Source organism: Astyanax mexicanus, chromosome 21 (genome assembly GCF_023375975.1).
Source record: "Astyanax mexicanus isolate ESR-SI-001 chromosome 21, AstMex3_surface, whole genome shotgun sequence".
NCBI lineage: Eukaryota > Metazoa > Chordata > Actinopteri > Characiformes > Acestrorhamphidae > Astyanax > Astyanax mexicanus.
In genome coordinates, this window is record NC_064428.1 from 4,534,986 (window position 1) to 4,542,500 (window position 7,515).

At 37.7% G+C, this 7,515-nt stretch overlaps 1 protein-coding gene across 1 annotated transcript in view; it reads right to left on the bottom strand.

Annotated features, from left to right (window-relative positions):
• elfn1b (extracellular leucine-rich repeat and fibronectin type III domain containing 1b) overlaps window positions 1-7,515 on the bottom strand; it is a 214,009-nt gene that overhangs the window by 131,852 nt on the left and 74,642 nt on the right. The window lies entirely within an intron of this gene.

The window sequence follows — 7,515 nt, forward strand, 5'->3', positions numbered from 1 at the left end:
AAAGAAGAGGATAATAACTTAAAAATATTAAGATATAAAACAAATAAGGTAAAAATAATATTTTAAGAGTAGGAATCATAAAATCATAGGTAAAAAAGGTAATAGAACTAATAAAAATTCAACTACAGATGAATAAATAAAAACTAAACACATAAAATAGTAAAATATAAACAAGCAGTAAGTAATAATAAAAGAAAAAGTAAGAAACTAAAAATAAATTTAAAATAAAAACAACAGCTAAAACAAACCAACATAAAAAAAAACTAAAAAATTAACTAAAAAAAAAAGAAAAAAAAAAAGAAACTTAAAACATACCAAAGATCATAAAAAAACTAAAATGAGCTAAAACAGTTAGAAACTAGGAGTTTAAAATGATTTAGTGATTCCAGTGAGCTGAGCTTTAGGGTTTACTGTAGTGAATAATTCCAGCTGGTGCTGCTTTGTGGCTAAAAGCAGATTTTTCCAGTTCAGTTAAAACATATGGTATCTGAAGAGTGATCCAGTCACTGGAGTGAGTTTGATAGGTTGTGTTATTTTTAATAAGTTTTGGTGAGATGTACGGTGGCATATGGTGAGAAAGTGCTTTAAAAACGGAAACAAACCAACGTGTTTCCCGACGCACAGCAAGAGAAGACCATCCAACTTTTTCATAGAGTGAACAGTGATGTGTACTATACGGGTCGCCAGTAATTAATCTTAGCGCCGCGTGGTATACAGAATCTAGTGGTTTAAGTGTGTCATGATGTGTAACATCTTCAATAAAGAAACCATGAAAGCCCAACCCAGAACACTACCTCCACTGTGTTTCACAGATGAGCTGGTATGTTTGAGCTCATGACCTGATACTATTTTTCAAGGATTTAAGGATTCAAGGGGATCTTATTGTTATTTCACATCACAGGTGGTACATGAGCTGGAACAAAGTTATATTCTCACGATTCAGTTTACACCCAAAGAGCAATTTAAAAATAGATAAATGTCCCTGTTATTCTGAAGGAAGACAGGGGTTACTAGGAATGACAAATAACTAAAAGTCTCATCACACTGATAAAGGTTAATCTTTGTCCAATGAAAGCCTAAGCCATAACACTACCTGCACTGTGTTTTACAGATGAGCTGCTATGCTTGAGATAATGACCTTTCCATCACATTGGTAAAGGTTAATCTTTGTCTCATCAATCTATAAAACATTCTGAGGCTTGCTGTTCCTGTACTTGCTGGAAGACTCCAGCCCTGTCTTCCTATTTGTCTTGCTAGTAGAGGTTTGTATCTTCTGATGAAGCCCTGATGACGTAATACCTGTGATACCTTCACTCCTGCCCTGTTTTTGATTTAGTTTTTTTTACAGCACAATATTTCTGTCATCAACTGCTGTAGTTTTTCTTGGACTATCTTCTGAATTGTGTATCAGATCCAGATGTAAATACCTGGAAATAAAAACTGAAATGTTGATTTTTGTCTCACATTAACCTTTTAATGACAAACACAAATGTTTTCAGTCTGCAGAAATAAAGGGTTTGGCCTCACTGATCAAATATTTATGGAGGAAAGTGCAAATAAAGTTAAAATATTATGTACCTATCTGACAATAGTCATACATTTCACATATGTACTGTAGTAAAATGACCTTACTTCACCTCCCCATGCAAAACTGAAACTATATACAGACATCTAGTCTACTGCATTGGGCATCATAACTGAGTTTTGGTGAACTATCTAGATATATGATTTGAATTATTTAAAATCTAGCTATAATATGTTATAACCAAAACATAAAGTGGAGTTATATAATTATAATTAGTTATATATTTTATTTTTTCAAAGCATAAATAACATGCATAACTGTGCAAGTCTTAGTCCATTAGTAAAAAAGTGTAAAACATTTGATCTCAGCAGTGAGATTTTACCTCTACTATTTCACTTCAGAGTAAATACAAATAAAACTAATAAAACTATTACCATCAGACAGGTGATTTTAATTAGACTGATATCACATGTGATGTATTTTCCAGTGATGCTGAGTGATCTACTGCAAGTGTATTTATTTTATCACAGTGTGGTATAATTATTTTAAATATCTTTAAAAAAAAGGATAAAATATCATCTCATTAATTTAAATTTGCACTTATTTATGGTGGAATGGATTTTAGTTTAGTACCTAGCTAGTGACACACATACTTCTAGCAATTTTTTTATGCCTGTTATAAAGAAAATGGCCACTAAACTGCTATCTTGAAGGTTATTTGGAAGGCCTATCCCCATTATCCCCATTAAAACCAGGACACCCTATCCCTAGGTGTGAACATGTAAAACATAGAGGCAGTGCTATGCAGAGGGGGTAAGGGATATAGTGGGAAATGGCCTAGTCTGTTTAGGTTCACAAAGACCTGCAAACTATTGCATTCAGAAATTAAAGAGGGAAAAATTGTACAGATAGCAGAGAAAGAGAGTGGGTGTCTGAGAGCCGTGAAGTTTTTAGTTTAGTTTACAGAAGACAGAAGATAAAAAAAAACACTTTAACTTAATGTAAAGCTTCCACAGCATTTAAAATCACATGTTTTTTCATGGCATGTGAATCACAAATTGCTGCATCATTACTGGAGTTTTTAGCCTCTTGTTTCCTGCGCTGGCCTCAGGGCAGCGATGACATCAGGTGGTAAGCTGGGTTACAGCATCAGTGTGAGTGAGTGCTTGATGCTGCGCTGCTGCTGGAGCAGTGCTGTAGTGCCTGTGTTTAGTCTTACAGAGGAGATTTATTCTGCTCTCTCTCTCTCTCTCTCTCTCTCTCTCTCTCTCTCTCTCTCTCTCTCTCTCTGCTCTCTTACATAAGCTCTATCACACTTAACTCAAAAAAGAAAAATGTAAATCCCCTGTTTGTTTGTTTTCACACCTGTTTTTTAACCTTGTTAAGAGTCTTCCGTGAAGCAATCTGCTTGTGCGTGTGTGTGTGTGAGCATGTTGGTGTGTGTGTGTGTGTGTCTGTCAGGCAGACTCACGACACAAGCTCACGCCGCTAGGGGATTTTTCAAAAACTCAGTATAATCACAAACACACACACACACACACAGAAAAAGACTCAAAACCTTTAATCTCATGTTCATGTGAGTCATCATAATTTTAGTGTTTCATAGCAGACAGTTTTCCTCTGTGTAAGCAACAGGCACTGCACTGCACACTCAGTATCATAAACAGCAGGTGTGACTTTGATTGGGGTCAAAAATGCTCAGATTCAGTTTTACCCTCCTACACTTACTGACAAAATACACAAATAATTAAACACAGATTTCTGCTAAATGCATGTTAATATGTAAGTGATTGAAGGTGTGGCCTGATTAGACACTAGGGCCCCGTCCACACGATCCCGGGTATTTTTGAAAATTGAGTTTTTGGCCTTCTTTCCACACTAATACGTTTTTGGTCACTGAAAACGGAGGTTTTTGAAAACACCTCCCAAGGTGGAGATTTTTGAAAAGTCCGCTCCAGCGGAGCCGTGTGGACGTGGAAAACGGAGCTTTCTAAAAACGCTGACGTCACACAGCGAGTCTGCGCTTGTCTGCTTTTTGTTTAGCATTAGCTTAGCGATCGGGAGGGGACTCTTTTCGGCGCAACACCAGTGAACTCCGGCCGCATATTACACCCAGCTGATCCAACTAATGAACCAACTGCCCTCTCTGACCCAACAGCGCAGAATTACCCAGAACCAGCTTTAAACTCTGTAACACGTTTTACCTGAGTAGCTGAGAGCGCTGATAGTGACGTGTTTAACTGTTCTACACACTACTCTATCAGTATGAGCTTTAATTATACTGATCCAACACCACCCTGGATACACTGACAGACCAGCTACACCAGCAAACTCAAAATACATCATTTACTGTTACTGGAGCTCCTCATCCATCCAGTTTCCTCCCCCATCTCATATTATTATTATTTATTTATTTTTATGTATTGGGATGTCAATACTGTTGTATACTCAGTTGCGTAGGGTTGTGTGTTTTTAATTTTGTCTAGTGAAAGCACTTCTTATGATGGTGTCCTCTTATGAAAAATAAGCAGTTAATATAAACGTTAGATAGCCTAAACCATCCTGGTCTGTTAGCAGAACAAGACATTATGCAGAAGTCATTTTATTGCAGTATATTGTTATTGTTGCGATTCATTGCCCTCAACACTGACCTCTGCGTGTAAAGCTGGTGTTGTGCTGAATTTAGCACCCCCGCCAGGAAAAGCACCCTCTCTCAGGAGTGATCACCCACGTCGTCTTGGCTTTAATTTACTTAGAAAATGGAAATACCCAAGAGACTGTTCTAAGCTACACTGATGAAATAAAAAATAAGAAAAAAGTCATGGAAAAAAACGCTTCCAAGAGGAGGTGCTTTTAATGACGGGGGTGCAGATTTTGGCACACTATCAAAATTAATGTTTATTTTAAAATGTCTGCGTTTTTTGGCTGTATAATTTTTTTGGGTGGGGCAATTCCACCTATTTCTGAGATTTGGAGGAACACGTCCCACTCTTTCAGTTAGCAGTGAATGCTAATGCTCCAGCCTTAGTGCTATAGAAATTTGAGAATCTAAGCTTACTGTAAAAAAACATATGCACTCTACTAAACTTAGTTAACCTACCTCACAACATGGCGACACCCCTGTTCCTTACTAGTGTTGTATATTGCATCTTATAATCCGGTGCACTTTATGTAGGAAAATAGACCAGAAAATATATGTTTACTGATAGTGTGCCTTATAATTGAGTGCTCCTTATAGTGTGAAAAATACAGTACGTTTTAATTCTACTGGCCTTATATATAATAATTTCTCAACATACTATTTCCATATACCATGGGTGTGGTAAAGAAGGGGAAACTGAAAATGTGCAGGGAGCTGTCTCTAGGTTCAGGGTTGGGGACCACTGTGCTGGACTGTCTCTTTAAATGACAGTATCGGGTTGTACAAGAATTATAAACCTATATTCAGAGACGGCTGCGAGCAGAGGCACATCGTATATTCTCAGTAAGTGCTGTCCCTCACGGCTGCAGTGTAACGTTGAATTTACTGTGGTGTTTACATTGCCCCGGGAGGAGAACTGACACCAGTTCCCCTAAGATCTACACCAACCGCTAATTAGAGTTTTTGGCACAGTGAGAAACTGAGATTTTCCTGTGTTAAATGTGGGTGGATTTGTTTACTTCGTGAAGATGTGGCATGTTTCCCCCCCTAAAGGATCACATTTCCTTCTTACTAAATAACAAATGTGCTTACAGAAATTACTGCAACCTTGAAATGTTTATAACTATGGGATCATGTTTACTGTCTTGTTTTGTTTTTATTTATTGTATTTATTTATTATTAAAACTTGGCCTACATCACGTACAGTTCTAAACACTGACTGTTAAAACTACTGTAGATTCGGTTTTCTTCTTTTTCTTAACTAAAAGATTTATTCAGTTAATATCCTCGTTTTTACATAACTTAATATTGTAACAATTAAACAATCTTAGCAGCAGAATAAGTAATATAAGCTTGATCTTAGAGTCTACAACACCAGATAGGGGAGGGTAGCTTTAGGGAAGATGGTGAGTTAGAGAAGGGAAGACACACCCATTATGTGAATAAATGGTCGAGCCTAATGCTAATGCTTTAGCCTTAGTGCTGGAGAAATTTGGGAATCTAAGCTTACTGTAAATAAACACAAGTGCTTTACTCACCCAAATAAACAGTTTTTTAGAATTAGAGTTTTGTTTACTTAGCTGAGCTTTCCTTAAATTAGTTAGTTGGCTCCCAGCGGCAAAACCTGTAGAATTAGAAGGAAAACATGGTGACACCTCTGCTCCTTACTAGTGTTGCATAATGTGCCTTATAATCCAGTGCGCCTTATGTAAGAAAAAAAAGGAAGTGCTAGAAGCCAATGGGAAGATGTGCAATTTACTTATCAAGGTAACACTGCCCAAACATAAGACACATGAAATAAAGTCATAACCAAGTCTTAGATAAAAGCTAGAAATTAATGTAATTACGGGTTTAGCCATGTCAGATCATACCTTGTGTGGAATCTAAACGCAAATAAATTAGATTTATAATTGTTACAATGTTTGTAATTTTGTACAGTTTGTAAAAACTAGGATATTATCAAGAAATAATGAAGCAATGTATTTAAATATAAATTATATGTATCATGCCAACATATTTAGTTTATTTAAAACCAACAGCCACTCAAAGACATTTGTTTTAGTTATAAAGTCATAAATGTGATGGTAATCGGATGAAAGGAGTTTATAATATGAATATATTTAAACCTCGTCCACTAGAGAAAGCCATGCTAACCCCTGACATCTCTTTTTCACCCTCTCTTCACTCCAGCATCCACTGCCTCCGAAAAACTCAACTGCCTCGGACCATCAAATCCAGGGCAGCAATAAACAGCTGTGTATGAACACACAGATTCATTCCCTTTTTTTATTTCTCTGTATCTCTCACATGCTTTTACACTTCAGGCCCTATCCTACATCCTGTGCAAGACACGTCACGATGAGCTATGCTATCTTACACCTCGTCAACAGCCTGTTTTCACACCTTGCACTCCTGCCGTCAAAATAGTGTCAGAGTTAGGAATATATGTATACTGATGGGTGTGGTGGTCTGGAAGTGAGGTGTGTTCAGGTAAATATCTGGCATGTTTCTATTTTGGCAGGTGCGCCACTTACTGATTAGAACCTAGACTACAGTAAACTGTCAGGCGTTCATTGCTATCCATAGGCAATGCAGGTGCCTTGTTATACACACACAAGGACACACAGCAGTACACAAACCCATTATAACGGGTATAAACAGAATGCAGTTTCTGTAAATGACCTGCTTGCAGGTACCGATCCGCCAAAGTCAGAGCACACCTGAAATGGATTGGCAAGTGACACACTTGGTGACTGGTCACACTTGTGACTGGTTTATTCCATCATGGGTTCAGCGTGTTGATTCCGGGGGATGCGATGCAATGAAAAGTTGAGTCGAAGGGAACTTTATGCAAATGAGCCCATTTAACAGGATGTGTCTATCCAATCAGAGAGCAGGTGTTTGCTTACCCGTTATAATGGGTTTGTGTACTGCTGTGTGTCCATGTGTGTGTATAACGAGGCACCTGCATTGCCTATGGATAGCAATGAACGCCTGACAGTTTACTGTAGTAAAGGTTCTAATCAGTCAGTGGCGCACCTGCGCACCTGCCAAAACAGAAACATGCCAGATATTTACCTGAACACACCTCACTTCCAGACCACCACACCCATCAATCAGTATACATATATTCCTAACTCTGACACTATTTTGACCTCAGTGCAGCGTATAAAAATATTTTAATTCCACTTTCCAGAGTTCCAGAGAAGCATGGAAGAAAAGCTAATCATTGCAGTTTTAGCCTTCCCTGTCCTTTATGATCAACCCCTGCTGATTTACAGGGACTCTGATCAGTGTAATACAGCGAGGAGAAAGTTTGCTGAGATTTTTGGGGTCTAGTTGGGGTTTA